The sequence below is a fragment of the Mus caroli genome, chromosome 16 (assembly GCF_900094665.2).
Source record: "Mus caroli chromosome 16, CAROLI_EIJ_v1.1, whole genome shotgun sequence".
Lineage (NCBI taxonomy): Eukaryota > Metazoa > Chordata > Mammalia > Rodentia > Muridae > Mus > Mus caroli.
Window position 1 is genome coordinate 21,772,890 of NC_034585.1, and position 23,938 is coordinate 21,796,827.

The 23,938-nt window shown below is 41.5% G+C and overlaps 1 protein-coding gene across 8 annotated transcripts in view; it reads left to right on the plus strand.

Annotated features, from left to right (window-relative positions):
• Lpp (LIM domain containing preferred translocation partner in lipoma) overlaps nt 1-23,938 on the plus strand; it is a 590,743-nt gene that overhangs the window by 162,283 nt on the left and 404,522 nt on the right. For all 8 annotated transcript variants that reach the window (XM_021185104.2, XM_029470450.1, XM_029470446.1 and 5 more), the window contains one exon: nt 2,521-2,586. The gene's annotated coding sequence lies outside the window, so the exon portion shown is untranslated. The remainder of the gene's footprint in view (nt 1-2,520; nt 2,587-23,938) is intronic.

Below are 23,938 nucleotides of genomic sequence, written 5' to 3' on the forward strand. Positions count from 1 at the left end.
ACCATCCATGGTCTGTGTGCCTCACCGTGGTCCATGGTCTGTGTGCCCCACCATCCATGGTCTGTGTGCCCCACCATCCATGGTCTGTGTGCCTCCACCAAACTATCCTTATTGTCAGGCATTCTACCTGTCGCTCTCTACTTCTTTTCACTGTAGGTTTTATGTATATGCTTAGTTTTATTAGGATAAAACAAAAAATTTCACCATGCTCTTTCAGTTTCAGTTAGGTCCTGAGGCCTGCTTTACATACATTGCAATCAATAGGTTGAGAATTTACACGTCAGCGGTCCTAAAGTCCACAGAAGCAGTGAAGGATATCTTGCTTCATTGCCAATGGCTGTCGCCGAATTTGCCAGCTGTCCTGTCTCCTCATGGGTTATCAAGAGTTTTACTGCCTTCTGGAACACCTGGAACTGTGGCAGACACGTAACTCTCAGGCCACGCGCTGGGGCACCGGCACATGCTGATGCTGTGGTTGGAAGACTTCAGCTTTTCCATGACCTGTGAGGAGAGTTTTGGGTGAAAGCTTGTCTGAAAGTCCCTGCTGCTGCAGATCCTGGCTTAGTGGCTTGTGTTCTGACACTGTGCATGGATGCTGCATCTGTGAAACTTCACTGTTCATGGTAACCTAGCACTAACACTGGCTCTCTTGGTCATGTGTCACCTTGTGCTGAACCCACAGATGCCAAGTTCTTGTCCCTCTCCTTTCAGCTGTGGTGAAGCAGAATCCTAAACTAGAGTGTGTTTTCTGGTTATTTTTAAAATTAGTATATATTATGTATTTTTACAGTAGGTATATATTATTTGTGCACAAGACAGGTTTCCATCGTTAACTTTGCATGGTGCATACAGTGTACCTTAGTCCTATTCATTCGTATTTCATGCTCCCCTTTTGCTCTCCTACCAGTCTTCTACTCCTCTCCAGTGGACTCTTTAACTTAAATGTCTCCTTACCTCTCTCTTCCCCCTCCTCCCTCCTCCCATTCTCTCCCTTTCTCCTTCCTTTCCTCCCTAAAATCGTTACTCTTATTTCTGCATATGAGAGGAAATAGGAGATATTTATCTTTCTGAGTTTTGCATTCTTTGCTTAATTGCAATTGCAATTTCTGATTTACATACTTGTTTTCTAATCTCTGCAGTTAAGTCTCTCTCTCTCTCTCTCTCTCTCTCTCTCTCTCTCTCTCTCTCTAATCAGACGGCTTCTCACTTCATATTAGAGGCAAATGCTTGGTATGAAAGTTTAAGGTTAAATTTTTAAATTTTTATCTGCTCTATGTTAGCTCTGTGACCTTTGAGGTTTGGTTGCTAGATTTATAAAATTGGAGCAATGAGGACTCATTGAGCGCATCATAAAGATGATTTAGGATGTAGTGAGTGTGGTAGCCTCTAGACTACAAAATAAAGTATAATGTTAAAGGATGGTTAAGGCTTTCATTTTGGGGGAGGAGATGAGTTTTTGGCAGGGCATCTTATCAACTATGTTTTTCTAATGCATTTTGAATGAGTTATGAAAACTGGACATTTTAGCGAGTACTTTTCTGTCCATCTGTGTAAAATATCAAACAAGTTCCCCGTGTTCTAAACATTCTGTCAGCAGCTCCGTCTCCTTGAGCCTAAGGCAGTGCCCTTGGCACAGACTTGAAAATGCAGCTAGCTGGGAGCTAAAAGTCTGCCTTTAGTTTTGGGACTTTGGGAGGACAATTGATTCTCTAATGTTATTTTAATCTTGTTTCTATGTGTGTGCTTATGTGTATGTGTTTGTGTGTTGAGGACACTTAAGAATGGTATAGATAATCTCATGATATTTTCAAACTAGGGCCACCAATCAGAAATATCCATATCAGAATATGTTTTACTAGTGTGTGTTTGTTTCATGAAAAGAAATGTTAGCATTTTGTATTTGATCACTGTGCATAAGAGGACAATCTCCCTGTCCCACCAAAGGGTTGGCTGAGGATAGTTTTTGACTAGGTAACACAGATAGTCTTCATCCTTGTATGAGGAAGTTAATGATGGAGAACTTTAATAAGGTGCCCAAGGTCATTGGTAAGAGCAAGAAAGGTGGACTGGCTCCAGATGCCACGTGCAGTTCCTATTCCTCAGGCCTGCAGAGTGCAGATGAGGTTAGTGAGCTGCGTTCCTTATCCTCGTGGCCTAGGAGAAACTGAGGCTGAAAATGTAGGTCACTGGGCTAGTGGCAATGCCTCTGAATTCATGTTCTGCCACTTATTACATCATACTATATATTCTTGAGCAAGACATCTTTTTTTGAACAATAATGACCATTTTCCATGCCGAGTTTGTGAGATTCTTCACAAGAATTACCAGTTCTCATCATTTTCCACATCTCTGTGAAGTTCTTCCTCCCTCTCATGTGAGTGGAATAATCTCTTCCCGTTTCTTTATCAGGACTATGGGAGAACTGAGATAAAGAATGTAGAAATGTTTGGCAAACTGGTGGATAAAACTGGACTCAGTGCCCATTGCCCATAAGTAACTTCTGTCTTGTTTAATTTACAGAGCTGAGCATATCGTCTGGCTGAGCCTGTGACCATTGTCCATTCCAAAAGCCAAAGGCTGCTGGAGGTAAGAGAGGACTGCAGTCTGCACAATCCTATAAGGCTAAGAGACGTCTGACCCTATGGTGCTAGAGGTTCATTTTCTGTGGTAGAGACACAGCAGTACTTTATGATCAGCAGGCTCCTGGAAAGGTCTAAGACAGTAACCTGCCCTCTGAATATACTTATCCCTTTCAATTTCTATCCTTTTAGCATCTAAAATGCAAAAATCTGGACAGTTTGGGAGATTGACCTTTAATGGACATTTGAGAACCTGCAGTTTTGCTCTACAGTAGGAAAGTCTTTTTCCACAGTTGTATCCTGTGATTGGGCAATGCATGGCAGGCAGACTTCCCACTCTGTTTCCTCATGCTCCTTCTTTGAGTGTAGTTTTTACTAAAGTAGACTGCCAGAATGGTTTGGCTCTGAATGAACCAAAGAATGCTTCTCTGGGTTAGTCATTGTGTCTTGTTTGCCAGATAAGTCATCTAGTCCCACAGGTCAGAGAGAGCATTACTGAGACTTTCCTTATGAGGTTGCCCAGAAAATGGAGAGGGATAGAAGAGAAAGGGGCATCTTTAGTTCAACTCATCTTTTCTTCCTTATAGACAACCTGCTGATAGCTGCACCTTCCCGCAGTGCTGCTGTGTTCAGTGTGATCTGCCATGTTTCTTTCCCAGCAGGTCAACATGATGCTCCTAACTTGAGGCCTTGGAGTAGAAAGCTAAGATTGGATCATTTACAATGCTGTAATCATTTATTTCATAGAATATTATATTAATAACGTTAGTGTACTATTTCAGTGACGATGAATTGCAAACCTGACCTCACACAGCTCTTTAAAAAAATCTTAATTTTACGGGGCTACTGCCCCGTAATCACAGAAATTACCAATTTATAATCAAATAGAAATTATAGTTTTAGTCTAATATGATATTTAAAGCTAATATTTATCAAATAGAGTAAATGTGAAGCAGGTGGGTGACAGGAATTGAGAAATTTCTAGAATTAACACAGTTGTGAGTCTAGTTGGATTTTTTTTTTAGTCCTATTGAAGGAAATGCTGTAAAGAAATGTGTATTCAGAAATATATGACATATATGTATATATAGATATATGTCATATCTTTGTATGTATATACATACATATCTTTGTTTATGTATATACATATGTGTATATACATATCTTTGTTTTAGTCTTACTGTGTTATACAGAATGTCTCCACAAAAACTTGTTTTTAACATGTCATTTTCATGGACAAATATCTCCAAAGAAAACTTCTTGAAGGCATTTCTTGTTTTAGTTTTTGATTGTTTCTGTGACATGTACCTTTAAGTCAGAAAGGAAGGGAGACAACATTCCCCATTCTCTGACACTGATATAGCACTAACTTTCAGGGGACCTGGCCAACTTATCCACTATCAACATCCTAACAAAGAAGTAGAATCCTCTTCTGTCCTTTGAGTAATCCAGGGTGAACCATTTCACCAGCTAGGACAGGTCAGAATGCTAAACCCAGAGGGGATTTAAAAAGTGAATCTGCCTGAATTTTCTACTTCAGAGATCTAGAGAGCTGCTTCTCCAAGGCCTTCACCTATCCCGTAACTATTTCCTTAGCTTCCATTTATTAAATGCTGATGCAGCAAGCTTTGAGGATCATTTAGTTAGCTGTATTCACTTTCCTACCAAAATCCATCTGAAGACAAAGAGATATTTTAATTAAACCTTGAAAAGTTACAATGACTGTTCTTTAAAATGGGAAATTAAGCATCTCTCTCTTTCTCTCTCTCCCTAGCTACTTATTTACCTCTCTGCCTCTCTCTCCACCTATCTCCTGACATCTACCTACCTCATCTGTCTGTCTGTCTGCCTGCCTGCCCGCCTGCCTGTCTGTCAATAAGTCTTTCTGTCTATGTATTGGTTTGTCAGTCATCTATCAAGCAATGTAATCCCTATCTTTTGGATTTATAAACTGGTGTGAACTGAAGGATAGAATGGTTTCAACCTTTGAAAGATGGAGAACTAAGTATTCTGGGAGCATGACATAAACATGTACAACAGTCTTGTGGTAAAAATGGGTATTAGTGGGAATGATACAGAACAACAGTCTGTCCGTCCGTAATTAGACTTGACAGTGTACATGTCAGCAGATATCAATGAGTGTAATCATTGTTTTCCCTCTGCTTTTGATCTTGGTCCATCACTGTGGTATGTTCCTTGTCCCATTTCCAAGCCAAATCTATTTAAAGCTGCACTTCACAGGATTTGAAATCATATACCCTGTTTACTCTTAAAGAGCATGAGGTATCATTTCCAAATAGTTGGTCTCTGTACTACAAGAGCTACTCTGACCTCCTGCAGACAATTGGCTATCTCCATTTTCTACATGACTCGTTAGAGGAATAATACATAATTAATTCTCATGGACTTATTTATATTGCCCTATGAAATGTTAATTTTCATTTTTGGGAAATTGCCTTGAATAAGATTAATCAGCAACTCCTTTTGTTCTTTTCCTTTTTTTTGTGAAGATAGTAGCTGTAATCTTGCATGCACTTATTCTTTGTTACTTGGGTAGATTAGGTTCTCATTGCTTTGCAGAGTGAAGCAGTGAGCTCTGTGGGTCATGTGGGCTAGAAACATCGAGAATATCCTCAGTCCTGATATCACTTGGGCAACTCATCTCTGAGGTCATCTTATCACCTGCTTATCAATAGACAAAGGTGTCCCAGTTGATCATGTTTTGTCATGCTGAATGGTCTAGTAACTAGAATATTATCCTCCTCTCCTGCCATGTTTCCAAAATCCTGTGACTTCATCACAGAGCCTTGTGTGGAAAATTGGTATTCTGTTTAGCTCTTGATTCTTTGATCTAACAGAGAACAGTTGCTGATTGGGCTTTAGAGTATATGTATGCTGTAATCGTATATTAGACTCCTGACTGTTGTTCGCTTCAGCAACGTGCCATTTTAGGTTAGACAAGAAGAGAGTCAGTCTTCCTCTAGGGCAGTAGTTCTTAACCTTCCGAAAGCTGCGGCCTTTTAATACAGTCCTCATGCTGTGGTGACCCCCAACTATAAAATCATTTTCATTGTTTCTTCATAACTGTAATTTTGCTACTGTTCTGAATCCCAATGTAAATATTTTTAGAGATAAATAGTTGCCAAACAGGGTGCGACCCACAGGCTGAGAAAGGCTATGTGATAATGCTCTCTTATGCTGCATTTTAGAGTAACTAAGAAACTTACTCATTATTAATACCACTAAGTAAAGGCAAATTGCTCTTCTGTTATTTGATTTATCCAGTGTGAAAATCAGTCTTATTGGTACAAACAAGTCAGAATGTCTTTTAAAACCAGAGGAAATTTTTTATTAGATATTTTCTTCATTTACATTTCAAATGCTATCCCCTTTACTAGTTTCCTCTCCAAAAGTTGCCTATGCCCTCCCCCTGCCCTGCTTCCCAACCCACCCTCTCCTGCTTCTTGGCCCTGGCATTCCCCTGTACTGGGGCATATAATCTTCGCAATATCTTATGAGTTAATCTACCCAACATTTCTAACTTGAGAGTTGGGAAATTTTGAGATCGTGGAGAAAATCTAATTGGTTCCAGGTGTTAGTGCCAATGGTAGACCAAATTGTGTTTGGCTGCTTGCTTATTTATCTGTATTTATTTATTTATTTATTTATTTAGTGTGTATGTATCAGTATGTGTGTATATATGTGTGTGTGTTGTATATATACACACTTATGCATGTACCTGTGGAAGCTGATCAGTGTTGGGTATCTTTTGCCCTCTGTCATTCTACACCTTAAGTTTGAGACTGTCTCTCACTGACCCTTTTGCTCAGTGACTGGGTGGACTGGTTAGAGAGCTCCAGGGTATCTGTCTTTGTGTGCCCCCTACAAATGCCACGGTTAAATAATGCTTGGACCTGAACTCAGCTCCTTCAGCATGCACTGTAAGTACTTCACTCACTCCGCCATCTCCACAGCCTTTTATTTCCCTGATACTTACAGTTTTCTGTGTCATAAACAACCAACATCAGTGCCTTTCCTCCATACATGGAGGTACAGCATATTGCATTTCTTAGGAGAGTATGGGTTCCTTGAAGTCCTTCCTCTCCAAGGGCATTTGGTTCTGGCTCTGTCACTGTATGCCACTGCCTTGTACCTTTTGCGGACCCATTTGAACTGTGTGGAGCTGAAGATGTTTCTAGATGGCTGTGTCCTGAGCACTTGAGGACATTAATTAAGAGACGATGGGCAAGGGATGAGAAAGCAAGAGGCAGGAGAGTACTGGCCTACAGAATGAATCCAGCTGAGTGTCTGCTCCCCAAGCTGCTGGAGTATGGATAGTAGAGGCTTTCACTTTCTCAGACCCATCTTGAGACTGGTCCTTACACTAGGCTGGGGCTAAGAAACAACTGTTCTTTTCATGGGTCTTCATGCTTCCGAGAAGGAGGTAGTAACTATCCATCAGGTAGAAGAAAATGTAGAGACCCCGGGACCTAGGCACTTCCTAAGTCCTGAGCCAGTCTAGCCAATCACTGAGCACCAGCTTCAGTGAGAGACACTGTCCCTAACATAAGGTGGAGAGTGACAGGGGGCAAGATACTCAACACTGATCTCAGCCACACAGCCCTTAGATTTAGAGATTGGAAGTTATCTGTGGGTCAGATGCTCGCTCGACTCATTTTGTTGTAGGACTAGCAAGATTTTTTCCCTGAGCCTCTGATTCTCCTTCGGTGAAATGAGAGTTGGTAGAGATTCTGTAAAAGGTTCCTCAACTCTGATTTTCTTAAGTTTCCAGTTTGCCTCAGCTCTCTTAGCAAGTTTGCAGCTATGCTAATGTGCAAGATACAGAGCAGAGATGTTGTTTAATGTGAGCACCATTAGAGCCTGAGTAGGGGGAGAGGGAAGTGGAGAGAAACACAAACATCTGTGAACTACCTGAAAAACACGCATTCTCCAAGAATACCAGCTACAACTTCAGGGTTTTACAGATACTCTGAAGGCTGTGAATACATGAGTTCTAAGGCAGACAGAAGATATTTCTATGTGTGAGAAGCCAGCTCTTCCCTTTGGTTGTTTCATGATTCCTGTCCCTCTTGGATTTTCCTCTCAGTTTTTCTGAAAGGAAGCTCTTTGGCTTCCCTTAGCATGACTCTGGGAATTGACATATACTACTATATCTGGGAAGTGATTTCTTAACGTTGAAACTCTGCTTCCTTCATTTACTAGGTGTTCTTTCAGTAAATGTACTTTTAATTCAGTATTGTTGTGTGCTTATAATTTTAATACAGTAGATTGTTTACTATCAAAAAGCATTACATACACACTCAAGTTTACCTCCCCGCAGTAAAGAACACAAGCTTAGAAAGGTGGAAAAATCTACTGAAAGCAGTGTACCCAGCCAAATTTGGATTTAAATTCAGATCAACTCTAAAATACAAGTAATTCCAGAGATAGGATTGGTTATAAGTGGGAATCCTGGTAGAAAATGGTGAATGGGCTTCTTAGGAACACAGTGGTTGCAGTCTGTATTTTCTCTTTTTGGGGGTGGGGAGTAAGGAACAGGATCACACCTTGTAAGTAATGTAATGTGATAACTCATTAATTAAATTCTTACCTCTACCTCTGGGCAGAATAAGGAATATTAAAGAGTTAAACCTAACTCATTACCTTTTTCTTGGTTTTTCTTGGTAGTTGTCTTTTTGAGCTGAGGGAAAGCAGAAAGCAGTTAGAGTCACAAAAAGTGAGCCAGTTGTTGGCTGACATGGGACTCAGGCGCTCTGGGTAACGTTTGTCGTTTCTTCTCTATACGTAGTTCCACATTCCAGATGTGAACAGCTAGAATTCGGTTTCTGCCAGATTGTAATGACTGCCACATGTGCGAACTTTACACTTGGTGCTGGTGACCCACTGTGAGCTTATGTGGGAACCAGAAGAGGTGGGCATCAGGGGTCGTCAGGGGCAATACCCTCACCTCATAGGTAGGGCTGATAGCATGGATGCAACTTTAGCCAAGTTCAGGCAGGAGGTGAACAGCCCCTCGGGAAGCATGGAGAGGAAACAGACCCACAGCGCCATCTGAGGATGCTCTCTGCATCTCCTGCCTTCTGCTGGCACAGCTGCACTCTGAGGGGCCCATGGATCCTCTCTGGTAGCTCCATGTCCCTCTCAAGGGTACTTGATTTCTTTGGGTCTCAGTTTTGTTGTCTCTAAAATGGAATGAATACTTTAATTACTAAGCAGTTGAATACATCCTATCTTCTAAATCAGTGGTTCTCAACCTTCCTAATGCTGTGACTCTTTAATATAGGCTCTCACATTGTGGTGACCCCAACCATAGATTTATTTTCATTGTTACTTCATAACAGTAATTTTGTTATGAATCATAATGTAAATGCCTGATATGCTGGATATCTGATCTGTGACCCCTGTAAAAGGGTAGGCTGAGGGGTCCCGACGCACAGGTTGAGAACCACTGATCTAAATCATTAGTAAACTTTATCCTGGCATGATGAGACAGACAAAATTACCTTGTTGTTACTTGTTCTGTTTCCTCACTTGATCTGTTTTAGGTCCTTACTCATCAGAGCCTCCTCTGAACACTAGCAGTCTCTATGCTACCTGAGAGTCTCCTCCTAACGCAGATCTCAGATCTACCCTAAACATCAGTCTGCATTGTTACAAGGTCCCTTGGTAGTTCCCATGGTCATTAGCATTTGAGGAACATTCCTATAGACCACACCCTGCTTACTACCCCTGGCTTTCTGCCAGCATTCCTGGGGCATGTGCTACCCAGGCCCACAACCTGAGTGAGGGCAGGCCTTCATATGCCTTGGGAACAGGGGAGGACTAGGGTGAAGGGATCCAGCAGGCGTTATCTTTTTAACACCCTTCATTTCCTCACAAGTGCTGCTCACAGAAGCCAAACTGGAATGGATTCCAAAGTCTTTCTGATCCCCCAAATCCATGTTCTTTTTATTAAATCATAATGTTTCAGTCAAGAGGAATGCAGGGCTATGTGTATGATAACGTTTCTTTCCCTGTAATGTGACTGTTTCTACACTGGCTTTTCTACTCTCTTACTCAATTCCTACAGGAAGAATTAAAAAAAAAAAAAAAAAAGCTTGCACTGAAAGCCAGGATCCTGCAGTTTAATCAGCTATTTTCGCTCTTTAATGAGGGTGACTATTGTGAAATAAGTAATTATTAATTACTCAAAACTAATGAAATATTTTAGTTTCCTTACTAAAAAAGCATATGGAAGCTAAAAGAAAGCATATGGGTGTTTTTTGTGGAGCATATTGGTGGATGGACAAATTAAGGCGGTGCCAATATGCCTTAGCTGTCTGGCTGGGGCCATGACTACACTACGTGTGCTGGCATCTGAGTCCTTGTCTGTGGAAGGGACTCTAAAACCTCCCATCTGATTTGTGCCTTGGGTTGCTTTGGGAGGTAGCATTCTATGTCCTAAGCCTCCTCTTGCTTGCATTTAGATATTCTTAGTTGAGTGCAGATGCCATGTAAAACCTCTAGGGCTGCTGTAGGGCTCCCTTGCTAATGAATCCAGTTCTGCGATGTACATGGAGTGAGCCCGCCCAGCTCAGGACTAGACTGAGAGTTTCTCTGCCCAGAACTATACTACACGCTATAAACAGTACCTTTGAGATAGTTGAGCTGGGACCTCCTTGTTCCACAAGGCACCCCATGTGAGTCCTATGGGCAGAGTCTCATCTCTGCATTGTGACTTACTTGCTTCTAAAGAGGCACAGTAGCAATGGGCACGGTCACATAGCCAAGCTGTAGTCTGTACCAGCAATTCTTTTCTGTTGCTGCAAACTTGGCCTGTTAAAATGCTTGGTAGGTTGTTAGTAGTTTGATTGTGTAGTGCAGATTTGAAGTCAACATTGTATCTTTGGGACTGTACCTGCCTGAGTGTCAGAAAAACACAATTTCATAGCAAGCTAATTTTCTGAGCATTTGTTTATCACATGTCTAATACAACATGAATTGGCATCTAGGGATGGAGACAACAGGAGTGTGGAGCTAAGTCTGACCTAGGGCCAGTCTTGACTCAGGGCAGTGTGTGAGCCCATTATTGATGCTGTCCAGATTGATTGATGTGTGAGCCAGTGATACCTTGTGGGCTTAGGGAATTTGGAGAATGCTCTTTTTCTTAGGGGTTTCTTATATGCAGAGGGACTGGAGTTGACTTTGAAGATAATTAATTGAATTTTGATATAGGAATAAAAGGAGCTGAAGCATTAGTCTCTGACATGCAAGGAAAAGTTTGCTTGAGGCAGATAAATATCAGGAATGCCAAAGAACTGGACAGAGATCACAGAAATGTATTCTTGAGAAAAACGCTTCTCCCTCTTCTCTCTCCTGTGTGTGTGTGTGTGTGTGTGCGTGAGAGAGAGAGAGAATCTTAAGTCTCTTCATCTGTATCATTTTATCCTCAGACAAGATAATTTTCCAGAAGCCTTGAACTCCAGCTGGAATTTTACCAGATTTCCCCTTTGTCCAGCCAGCTAAGCCACCTAGTTAGCCTTGCAGTGTGACCTGGCAGTGGGGTGTGCCCCCAGTCTACAGGGATTGCTCATCACTATTTCTCTTGCTGCAAAACTCTTCAGTGACTGGTGGGTGCATGGTTACTTGCCTAGCCTTCACTGCAGGAAACATGGAATGGTAAAGTAACATATGACATGAAGCCACTATATTCAACAGACTCTGAGACGGATAGCCTTTCTGCTGCAGGGGACTAGCTTTTATGCACATCCCCTCACCAACCTCCAAGCCCTGCTTCATTTTTCTGCCTGTCTTTCTTTTCTCCCTATCCAAAGGACCAGAACCTACTTTTCTGTCCAGGGAAGCCCTGTATGTCACTTACTTTTAGAATCAGTCTTAGAATTTAATGTTCTTATTTTGTTTAACTTTGCAGAGATTTCTTGAAGTCCTAGACTCAAATAACCTTCCTGTCCTAGGCACCTGAGTAGCTGAGATTAAAAACACTTATCATTACACCTGGTGCAACTTTGTTTTATAAGTACATTTTATTTTGTGTTGTTATGCCTTTTTCGTTTCTTCTCCCTAAATTTCCTGGCACAGTTCTCTAGACAGAGTTTCAACAAAACAGCACATAGAATTGTATTCTTCAATAGTGAATAATAGTGAATATAAAATCGCTGTTGCTTGTATCTGAGCTCGGTATGATGCTTCCATGCTTATAGGGTTTCAGAACCCCCAAAAGGCTTCAAATATTCTGTGTAGTGTAGAAATCTCCTGCTTTACCTGTCTAGTTATTGACAGGCCTGATGTCCTTGTCTTGTCCCCATCTGACCAAGTCTTAGAGAGAGAGAGAGTTTTGGAGTCACAGTATTGCACTCAGCAGGCCTCCTTTGTTTCTTTGAGAGGCCATTAGGAATAATGTGGTACAGGTGGCTTCTATGCTGGCTCTTATAGATGGACACAAGATAGCAGTCATGGGGATCTGATGTGTGTGCCAGGTTCTGTGCAGGCTGCTCTTACCAAAAAGCTCGAGTTCCTATTCCCATACAAGTGAAGGAGCCCGTTGCTTAGCAATAGGACATTTCACAAAAGCTCTCACTTGTGGATATTAAGCAGTAATATATGGTGTCTAGGTGTTTCCCTTTTACAAAGCAGGTGCAGGGCTTGCTGGGCTATGCATGCCTGTTATAAGAGGTGAGGATTATGGAGATGTGTTAACTGGAAGAGCTTGTGATCAGAACTGAGACAGGAGGGCCCATGGTGAGCAGGCAGAGGACTGAGCTCTCCCAGCTTCTTGCCCATGTGTATCGTTGAGTCTTTGGAGAGTAACAACATGATTGTTTCCTGAGAAGTCTGCAGTGCACTTTCACATGCTCTTCCTGTGTACTCTGCTTTTCTTGCTATTGGTCCTAGTGAGAATCTTTGCCCCTTAGTATCCATTTCCCTTCTGTTTCTTTTGCTTCTTCCATCCAAGTAGCCCAAGGTCCCGAGGCTCTCAGATAGCACTGTCTTCTATATGGGACTGTGGAAGTGTTGGCAGAGAGACAATTCACAAATCTGTTAAGCCCATAGTAAAAATAGCTTGTGATCTATGGAACTCAGTATTAAGCAAGATGATATTAACGAGGTTTGAGTGCTGCTCTGAAATGTGGCAGCTGCACAGGCATATTGGCTGTGCTTCCTCCCTACCTCTGGCAGCTTGCGAGCAGTGTTACCATGACACTCCTTGGGCTCTGTTTAGATCAGCTATTTTCTGAAGGAGTCCCTGACCTTCCCCACAATAGAAACTGTTGATGTGGTCATGTCAGATCCTCTTCAGGATCGGTTTGACTGCTGAGCCCCCACTTGTCACTTGGAAACTGTAGGACACAGGCATTGAAAGTTTATGAGTAAGAAGAGCTATACTCTATCTTCTAGCACTGCTCTGTAGATATCATGCCACTGAAAGTGAGTGGCTTGAGGCCTGCTTCCCAGTCAGGTGATATTTCATCTTGTCAAATTGAACCCCACCTTGTTTTCTCTTTCAGCTCAGAAGGCTTGAGTGGAGCAGGGTTGGAACAGCATTGATCCTGGAAGTGGTCAGAGAAGGCACCAAAAAGGAATGGTAGCTCAGTGCAGAGAAAGAAATGCAGCAAGGTGTTATAGCTTAAATGTGTGCCTCCAGATTGATGAGTTTGAAGCATAATTCCAATGGAGCAGGGTTGGCAGGTAGGGCCTTATAACAGGTCATTAGAATATAAAGGCTCTGTCATCACCAATGCGGTTACCATGGGAGCACGACAGTTATTCCAAAATGTGGTTACCATAACAAGAGCTCACCTGCTGTAGCCTTCTCTCATGGGTTGGAATAGCCTAAAGTCCTTCATCAGGTGCTGCTGCAGTGGTCTTGGACTTTCAAAGGCTGATTAAGATAAACCTCCATTCTTTCTAAGTTGCATGGTATGAGTTATTCTGTTAGCTCATCACAGATGGACAAAGATGAGGAGTAATGAACTCAGAGTGGGTCCTAGAGGTACTGAGCTGTACCCAGAACCCCTGGCAGAGCTTTTAGGGGAGGGCTTTCCTACCATATCCCACTGCCCTAGTTAGAAAATTAACAGCTTGTTCTCTTATGAGCCTTTTCCTGTTTCCATGTCCAACATCATTAAGCTGCACAGAAGCCATTCATTGCCAGTACTAGGCTTTTGGGGGTACTTTATTGCATACATTCCCATCTTCTAAAAGCTCACTGTCACATGTGAAATGAGTTCAAGTCCTTAGGGACCAACATTGTGACTTTAGATGACTTTTCCTTTTTTCTTTTCTCCCTCATCTTTCAGTCATGGCATAAAATAGAGACTGAAACCAACAGGTCAAGCATTACAGTACATTTTTGTTGAATTGAATTTAGTGAGATTCACTTGAGGTCTCAATAATTTTATTAATTGCTGCTGAAAATTGGCAAATGTAGATTTGGGGGAAAAGTGTTTTGACCAATTTAGATTTTATTAAGACTTCTGGTATGCTATTTAATATTCATAAACCAATACATTTTATCATCCTCATTTTGCAATGAAAATATGAAAGTGAAATTCACTTCAAATAAATGCTTGTGGCTGGCGAGATGGTTCAGCAGTTAATGGCACTTGGTGCTGTTCTAGGCTTACATTTGATGCTTAACACCTGATGGTGCCTCACAACTATCTCCATCTCTAGTTCCAGGGGTCTGGCTGTCACTTCTAGCTTCTGTCGTCATTTTATATGTGGTCCACAGAAAAGTAGATGAAACTGCCATTCACATTAAATAAAAAAGTTAAACATACATATAAGTGCCTGCGAATTGATTTGCATCCAGAATTTATGTGCACGTATTGATGTGACATCCCTTCTGTTCTACTTCTGCACTTACAGGTCTTGTTCCTTTTCTCTCTTCATCTTTTCATAAAATAATCAAAAGTAGGATAAAGGTTTGTCTATCTTGTTGATTTTCTCAAAGAACCAACTCTTTTTTTCATTGATTCTCTTTGTAGTCTTGTCTGTTTCTATTTAATTGATTTCAGGCCCCAGTTTGAGTGTTTCTTGCTATCTACTCATCTTGGGTGTTTCTATTTCTTTTTGTTCTAGAGCTGTTTGATACATTGTTAAGTTGCTAGTATGAGATCTCTCCAATTATTTTTTTCAAAAATTATTTTTCATTTTTTTATGTAGGCACTAAACTGAATACTAACCTAGCCACAAAACATTCAGCTTAAATCTGTCTTGACTCCAAAATGTGCTGGAGCAATGGTGGCCCAGAACTTGTGGGAGTAGCCAATCAATATATGGTTTAACTGGAGGCCCAGACTGCAAGAGGTAGCCCATGCTGGACACTGCTTGGATGGAAACTAAGATGGTCCAGAGACATAGGGTAGAACCTAACCCAACTGCCCACTCCCTCTCTCCCCCTAAAAAAACCAACCACCAAACAAACAAACAAACAAAAAACCAATGAAATAAAAAGATTTCTCCTAATACTCTGCTGTACTCATAGGGCAGTGTCTTGTCCAGTCATCAGAGAGGCTCCCTTGGGCAGCAGGAGAGAGTGGTGCAGAAACCCATAGCCAGACAGAATGTGCAGAGTCTAAATTAGAAGTCTCCATTGGGTCCTTTCCCTGGCTACCCCATCAAAGAGGTGGAGGAAAGACTCTAGGCGTCAGAGGGAACTGAGGACACCAGGACAATATTGCCCTCTGAATTAACTAAGCAGTGTTCATGTGGGCTCACAGACACTGAATCTCAAGCATGGGGCCGGCATGGGTCTGTACCAGGTCCTCTGTAAGTATGTTACGGTTTACAATTGTTCGTTTGGTATTTTTATGGGATTCCTAAAGGTGGGTGTGGGTGTGTCCCTGGCTCTTTCTCTTGCTCTTGGAATGTTTTTTCTCACGTTGGTTTGTCTTGACTAGCCTGTGGCAGAGGGCTTGTGGCCTGTCTTATTGTATCTTGTTTTGTCCTATTTGGCCACTGTCTCTTGGAGACCTGCTCATTTCTGAAGGGAAACAGGGGAAGGAGATCTAAGGTGGGAGAGGTTGGGGGTGTTCTAAGAGTGGAGGGAGGGAAGACAGAGGGATGTATTGTATGAGAAGAATTTATTTTTAATTAAAAACAAGGGAAACAAGAACTGCGGGTAGAGGGAAAAGCTGGTGGTCTTTTAATATTGGATGGAAGGGAAATGTCATGCTTCCTTTGCAAAGAATGGCATGAAGCTCGCATGTTTGCTTCCTTTCTTAACTGCTATGATAGACACACTTTGCTTAGTTGTATTAAAATTGCTTGTGAATAGTAACAGTTGCCCTCCCTAGTAAGTAAAGGAAAATACAAGGAAAGGAAAAAAAAATACAGAAAAATACTTCCCCCCAAACCAAAGCAAAAGTAAAAAATCCAACCCTGCCAAATCATCACTTTGCGTATTTGCTGTTCCCACACCTCCCTCACTCCAGGGTTTCTCCTCCTGTCTGTTTTCTCCAGGAGATCTGCAGCACCTTGAAGACAGGAGCTATCCTACATGTGTTTGTGACAATGGTTTTATTAACTTGGGAACAGGAAGTTAATAGAACCTTTCAAAAATCTTTGTGGGAACACAGAAGGCTTATTCTGAGTCTCTTCCTAAGTCACCCTGTCAGTCACCCTATCTTCCCACTCTGCAGGCTTCTTGCTAAGTAACCACATCCTTCAGGAGTAGAATAGCTGATGTGTACACTAGGCCAAAATGCCGATGGGGGAAAAGGTTTCATGTATTATAAACTGTTTCGGAGCTAGACAAATATACATGTGTAATATATAGAGTGAATATATATGTACATATATATGATCTGTTCCCTGTCACAATATTTAACCCAAAGTGCTATTTACAGTAATGAATCAAAATGTCAGTTTTAAAAATATGAAGTGTCAAAGTGTTCCCACGTTGTAGAAAAGTTTGATGTGACAGTTTGCTAATCATAGGACTATTACATCAAATGTGTCTCACAGGGTTTTTTTGCTCAATAGTGTCTTGTGAACTCCTCATATGCCTTTGGTGAGTTCCTGGTTCAGCTTACAAAGCCACAGAGCACATTTGTTTGTGTGTCTCCTGCGCCTCACACAAAGGCTGCTATGTTGTTCTGTAGTTAAAAATGAATGTGTTTCACATCATTTCAGAAGTTTGATTTTGTGCCTGACATATTTATGAGTAGTTGCTAAAACATTTTTACTTTACTATAATTTTTCTGGTTTCACTGCAGAACCTTCTATGGAACTTGAGCTTATACAATGGTTGGCTTAGTGTGTTTCCAAGCTGCTTTCCCCAAGGTTTCATGACCTGTCTGTTTGTTGTTGGTCTTGACCATGGGTACAATTTTGCATAAAGCATTGTTTATATCAAGTGGGTCATCTTTCTATAGGGGCTGAATTTGGACAAGGCAGCCTGGTTTCTTTTAGGAAATCTGACGTCTGTGCTATTTAATAGCTCAGTCCGTGCCTTGGCTTCTTCTGAAGTCTCATTGAGGAGGGAATTGGATTATATTGATTAGTTTTCAAAATGTATCCTCTAAGTATCCTAAGGTGAGAGAAGCAAAGCTTTTGGAGATGGAGACATCCCTGGGGTCTCTGGTTCGAGGAAACCTGGGGGCACTGCTTGTGCCCTGAGCTGGGCACTGCACACTGTGAGTGCCTGTCATCCCATCCAGTCTGAAGGCAGTGTTGTCGCTTACCTCTGTGCCTTATTTCTTGCAGGTTGTTAGCGGGCAGTGGTGCCAATTGCTCTTGCCTCTTCTGGTCCCTATGTAGGTCTGCTCAGAAGGTGGAGTTTTCTGCACTGAGACCTGAGCTCAGTGTCTGGGCCTGACTTTAGTCCTTACCTGTCTTTTCTCTTCCTTTTCATTTTGTGTTGCTGAGGACAGAGTCCAGTGCCTTGTAGGTGGTAGTTAAGCTCTCTGCCTTTCAGCTGGATCAGCTTATGACTTGTTACTGCTCATTAATATACTCTCCCTGAATACCAGGAGTGTAGGGGCTTTGTCAAGGGTCGCACCTGTTATAGTGGCTAACTTGGATTTTATTTTTAATGAGTGCCTGTCTGTTTGGGGAGAAGGGAGAATACCCCAAACTCAAAAGTTTTGTTCCTGGTCCCTCCTTGACCAGTTTCATTTGTTGGTTTAGACTCTCTAGTCTCTGCTTTTCCCTTTGTATACTTGTCACCACCATGAGCCTCTTTGCATGCTGTGTTCCTGTGCATATCCTCAGATATGGCAGAATAACCTAATTTAACACTGTGAAGTATATACCAGGTCGGAGACTGTCAGCACAACAGGGATTCAGAGGCATGAATTTGTAAGAACTGTCAAAAGCCTGTAAGTATCTATAAAATCAAATTGGAGAAAAGAATTTCTCAAGGATGAATATGGGAAAACAGATGAATGGCTGTTTCCTAGATCCTAACGCCCTGTTATTAAATTTCTTAAATTATAAAATTGAGGAACTAATTTGGTATAGCTATTTTAATGGCTGAAGTTCGCAGGGAAGAGAATGACCAAGAACTGCTTTTGAATGAATGCTAGCTATACTCTTTGTCATAGTGTGAACTCTCATAATACTGTGTGTCTAAAACTCTGTAAGCCTGAAATAGCAGCGGAGGACCAGCTTTCATGTGTTATTTGCAAAGTCCCCTGCCACCATGGAGATAGACCTGATAGATCATGACTTTTTTGACTCTGCCTCTTAAATTTTGTAATCTGCTCCCTTCTTCCTGATGTGTGCCTGCTTCTTTGTATTTGCTTACATTCCAGCCAATCCTCAAATCTCTATACTTGCCACACACCCATCCATTAGAACTATGAAACCACCCTCTGCTGACTTGTTTTAGAGGTCCTTAAGTAGAGTAGGGTAGCTTGCATTTCTGTTAAGCTCCGAGACAGTGCTGAAGCAGCTTGTGGACTCACCGTGCTCAGTACTGCTTGTGGTTACGTTCTGCACTCTCTATATCAACATGCAAGCCATGGCATCTCATGGGTGGCTGTCATTACATAGGCTTATCAGTTGATAGTTGTGATTAAATTTCTGAATCCCTAAAATACATTGTCTGCAGTCACAATCCATTATGAGGACGTGTCCTCTGGATTTTTGTTAGAAAGCACACTCTTTTCTCAAGAACTATATTAGTTACTCTCCCGTATCTTGGAGGAAACGATACCATGGCAGAAGCATCTTTAGGCAGCAAGGGTCTGTTTGGGCTTCTGTTTCCAGGATGCAGTCCGTCATGGTAGAGTCATCATGGTGTTGGGGGCTTGAGTGTCGCATGCACATGCAGTCTGGAAGAAGCTGAGTGGGAAATGACAGGATTCAGCTCATGTTTCTCGTTTGCCTTCAGCTCATGTAATGATGACATTTGAATTCACTTCCAGTGTTGACAGATTTCAGCAGATGAACTTGATGCTAGGAATATGCTACTGAAATAGACAGTGTGGTGGTACTCTGAACACCTCTTTTCTTTCTAGACAAGGTGATGCGGAAATGAACGTGGGGAATCTCCTTGAAGATCCTCTCCTGGTACTCTGGACCATTTGTCTTTGTGCCCTTGATTACTTCTTTGCAGAATATTTCTTTGGCTGCTTTCCATCCATAGTTTTCATCCCTGGTCGCTCATCTGTGCCCCAGGTGGCTAATCAATGCTGCCATGTTGCTTTGGCCTTACTTTTCATCCAAATATATGTTTTAATTACCCTCCATCTTATTGTTCAGCGTGTCTTGATTTGCAGCATTACACATAGATGGTGCTTTGTTTCCCTGTCATCGATGTGTTTGTGCTTTGCGCTTTGAACATTGGTTTTCCTCTCTCTGGTGTCGGGGTCACTTTGTTCACGTTATTTACAATGCTATTTGTAGTCAGTGGTGTGTGTAGTGGTCCTGATGTGGATGAGAGGAAACAAAGACACAGGAAGGAAATATGTTGTCAGACTCTGTGAGAGTGGCACCTTTAGTGGCAGGCTTCTCAGCGATTGCTGTAGAGACTGCCTTTTGTGGCCCTATCATCAAGCCTTTGGCTTTTAAAACTTTATGTTTTGATCCTTATAATAATATACAATTCATTATATCAACTGGATCAAGGCAATTTCACTATCCACTACATTATTAATCCAGATGGGAAAATTCATTAGGGCTCAAATATTGTTTGAGGCCCAACTGTTTCTTAAATTATTATTATAATTATTATCTATTTATTTTTTTACAACTGATGGGAAGAGAAATTTAACAGCTGTGTGATTAGCAGGCCATGAAATTAAAAATGTTTTGCAGAGAATCAAGAGGTTGTTTACTACAGAATTTCTCATTGGAGAATTAAGTGTCATTAAGATTGGCCACAAGATGTTCCCTCTCACCATTCAAGTTTGATTTCCACACCCATTTCTTTGCTAACCAGCCTTTAGCCTTCCTTGGCAGGGACTTGTTTGTGGTATCTTCATGAAGACAGTATCCCCAGCAATAATGATGATAGTCTAGGTAGGAGCCATGGGCATTGAGCTTTCCAAGTGACACAGATAGCATTTCAGCTTCAGTGAAGAATTATATATGCTCCAGTTTGAAGAGGAGAACATTAGCAAATATTGTAGTCCAGTGGCTCTGGTCCTGGACTCCAGGACCAGGGCATTCATGTCTCCAGGGAGGCTGTCTAATGCTCTGAGCAGTCATGTTTATCTCTATATCACCCTACACTTTTATAGGCCCGTTACCTATTGGGTCATTACCATGTCTTCTTTCAGTCTGCTTTTTAGAAAATACTCCATCCTTCACTATAGTGTTGATAACCCCCCCAGTGAAGCCAAACATGCTTACTTAAATGTCTCAACCTAGCATTAAAGTGACTTTTATTTTGGTCTCCAAGTGCATGAGATCCATACATGTCAAGCCTCATTATTTTCTTATCTAACTTTGGTAAAAGCAGTGACTCTTAAGGGTTCCTATGGGGAGTGACAGTGTTAGTACTGGAAAACCAGTTTGATACAGATTTATGGTTTACCCTCAGCTAATACTAGCTTCCCCTTCCTCTCCCTTTCCTTGGTCTGCCTTTTTGTGCTGTTAGGGAATCAGACCCAGGGCTTTACATATGCATACACTCTCCCACTGAGCCCCAGCCTGAGTTCTACTTCGGTTATTCCTATATATGAAACTTCGTGCTCTGTATTACAACAAGGTGTTTCCTTATTGCATAGTACATTGCTCAGCTCCTAACCCAGAACTCTTCAGCTCTCACTCTGTCTTGCTGCCTTTAATAGAGTCTCTCCTGCATGATACTTATTTGCATGATTCTTTAGACAAAGTTTCTTTATTTGAAGAGATAACATTTTTATTACATTTACTTAGTTGTGTGTGAGTGCCTCTGTATGGATATGCATGTGTTCACACATACAACTGGATGCATGTGGAAATCATAGCTTTCTACTTGTAGGTCTTGGGGACTGATGGTCAATAGGTTTCTTGGGAGGTACTGTTACCCACGGAACTATCTTATCAGCTCCAATTTGATTAATTTGCTAAATTAATCATATATAACCTCTTCACTTAAAGGTCTACTATTTAGGGAAAATGGACTTGTTGACAATTAATGGAGAGAGAGCGCGTCTTGGAGATAGACATGGAAACCATTTAGATACAAAGTTAAGGGATTTGTGGTTATCACAGGATTCACACACTAATTTTTGTTACCATCTGAGACAAGTGCATACCAATGGACTCTTCTAGAAGGAGAAGTGGTTTGAAGTATCACTAGCATGCTGACAGAATTTGCCATGTTTCACAAAGGAGACAGGGGTCAGCTTTTCTTTCTTATTTCTTCTTCCTTACCATTGTCAGCTCAGAGGGAGGTCTTGCTGATGTTGCTGTTGCTGGCACCAAGGCTCTGGCATCAGGGGAATGTGAGTAAATGTCACTGGGACAGAACATCTGACAGAAGCAGAGTGACGGGGAAAATGTTTTGTTTTACAGTTTCAGAGCATCAGAGTGACCATGTGGCAGTAGGGTGGTCATGAGAGTGGGAACAGGGGAGAGCTTTCACATTGCAGCTGTAGGCAGACACTAGAGAGCTAGAGCACAGACTCAGCACCTTCAAAGGCCTGCCCATAGTAGCCTATGCATACCAGCTAGGCTCACATCCAAAAGGTTCCATTCTCCAAAACTGCTCTCCTGCCTGAGGGTCAGGGGATCAAGCCCATGAGCTGGAGTGGAATACGTCCTCCCTGTGCTGTGAATACAATGAGCCAGGAAGGAGCTGCTGGTGCATTCCACTGAATGGCTCTTAAAAAGGGCTGGCTTTTTTTCTATGACAGATGGAGTTTAATAGAAGCCACAACAGCTAAAAAATGGCAGAAGTATATAGAAGAATTAGAGAGAGAGAGAGAGAGAGAGAGAGAGAGAGAGAGAGAGAGAGAGAGAGTTTTTACACTATTAAATCAACTAATAAAGGGACACTACAGAGTCGTAAGTCTTTTTAATTTATTTACCTCATTTTTCATGAGCCTAAAGCATAATGTAAACGTGTGATTTAAATTAAATGGTAAATTAAAAATACCAAATTTCATTTCTTTTGTCTTTAATTCCTTGGGCACCAACCTTAAATTGCTCTGCTTTTTTTTAACCATTAAAAAATGAATTGGATGGAGTGAAAGTAGGCAGTATTTCCCTTAATGCCCTTGTGCTGGGCAATAGATCTGGATGTCTGTGTATGATCATTATGAGGCCTCCAGTAACCCTGAGCTGAGTGGCCAATGTGTTTTAACACTGCTGTTGATGTGTCTCCCCTCTTTGCTTGTAATGGTAGTTTTAAATTTACTAGCTCTTTTAGCAAGAGCCCAGATGAGGCACCTTAATGTGCATGTGGTTGGCCAAACATTTTATGCCATAGCTGTGAAATCGCAAGGCTTTAGTTGTGGTCAATACCCCAGAACATGTTCCAGCAAGTGTTGGAGGTAATCAGCCAGCAGTGACTACATAGGCAGAGTGCAGATGCAGGGAAGACTAGCTCCTGAGTTGTTGCCATCCCTTCAATTCTCTCATCTCTTGCTCTTGTCTCTGAAAAGTTTTTATTTTCATTTAAAAACATTTCCAGCCTTATTCTTGTGGGATTGTAATATGAAGTTTATATCTTTAAGATGGGCAGTATATCTTAATGTGTCTTACACTGAGAAACATGGTGACAAGCTAGTTAAGAGATCGATTGCCCCACTAGTTAGGTGTTTTTAATGTGAGGGTGACAGCATTTAAGATATTCCTTAGCAAAGGCTATGATGTGTGCACCGCATGTGGAACACTGGGCTCTAAGACTTGTCACCTGGAGGCACTGAGTTGTTGCATGCTGTCACGAGAGTGTCTTCCCCTTTCTCTTTAGTCCAGGTACCCAGCATCCCTTCTGCTTCCTTGGCTAATTATTTCTACATGCACATGTAATTAACATCATGTGCTATGGTCTTTTCTTCCTGTTCTCACCTTATTTTAGTGGACATGAATTCTCTAATGGTCTGAAGTTGGAGAAAATAACTTTTAAAAATTTATTTATTTTTAGATGATATCAACCATGACCACTTTCTGGTGCCTTAAAGACTGAACTATTGTATTCATGTGTGTGCAGCTGTACCTATATCCATTTCTATATGTATATCTACCTATCTCATATTTCAGAATGTTTCAGTGGACACTGGGTTGACTCTGTGTCCATTATGATCATTACAGGCATGTCTTTGAAGGTTTCTTTCTCCTATAAGAACAGGTGTGGTGCCGAGGTCCAGCTGATATTATTCACTTTGTTCTTTTTTGCTCACCTGGGAGCCACTATCAGCCCCTGTTTTGCAGGCTTTGGGGAAGGGTGATAGGTAATGTAAGTGTGCTTACCCCCTTCTTCCATGCATCGTTTCTCATTGTTGTGTTCTATCTGTATGCTGTGATCTTTCACTTGGATGCCTTAAGTATTTTATAAGTATTTGTGCATATGGATACCCCCTCAGATTATCTTTCTGGGAGGGGCAAACACTGCTAACTTCTTTTGGTTTCTTCCTGATGATTCTCTACTTTTTTTTTCTTTTTAAATTTTTTTTAATTTTAATTAGGTATTTTCTTCATTTACATTTCCAATGCTATCCCAAAAGTGCCCCATACCCTCCATCCCCACTCCCCTACCAACCAATCCCACTTCTTGACCCAGGTGTTCCCCTGTACTGAGACATATAAAGTTTGCGAGACCAATGGGCCTCTCTTTCCACTGATGGCCTACTAGGCCATCTTCTGATACATATGCAGCTAGAGACATGAGCTCTGGGGAGTACTGGTTAGTTCATATTGTTGTTCCACCTATAGTGTTGCAGACCCCTTCAGCTCCTTGG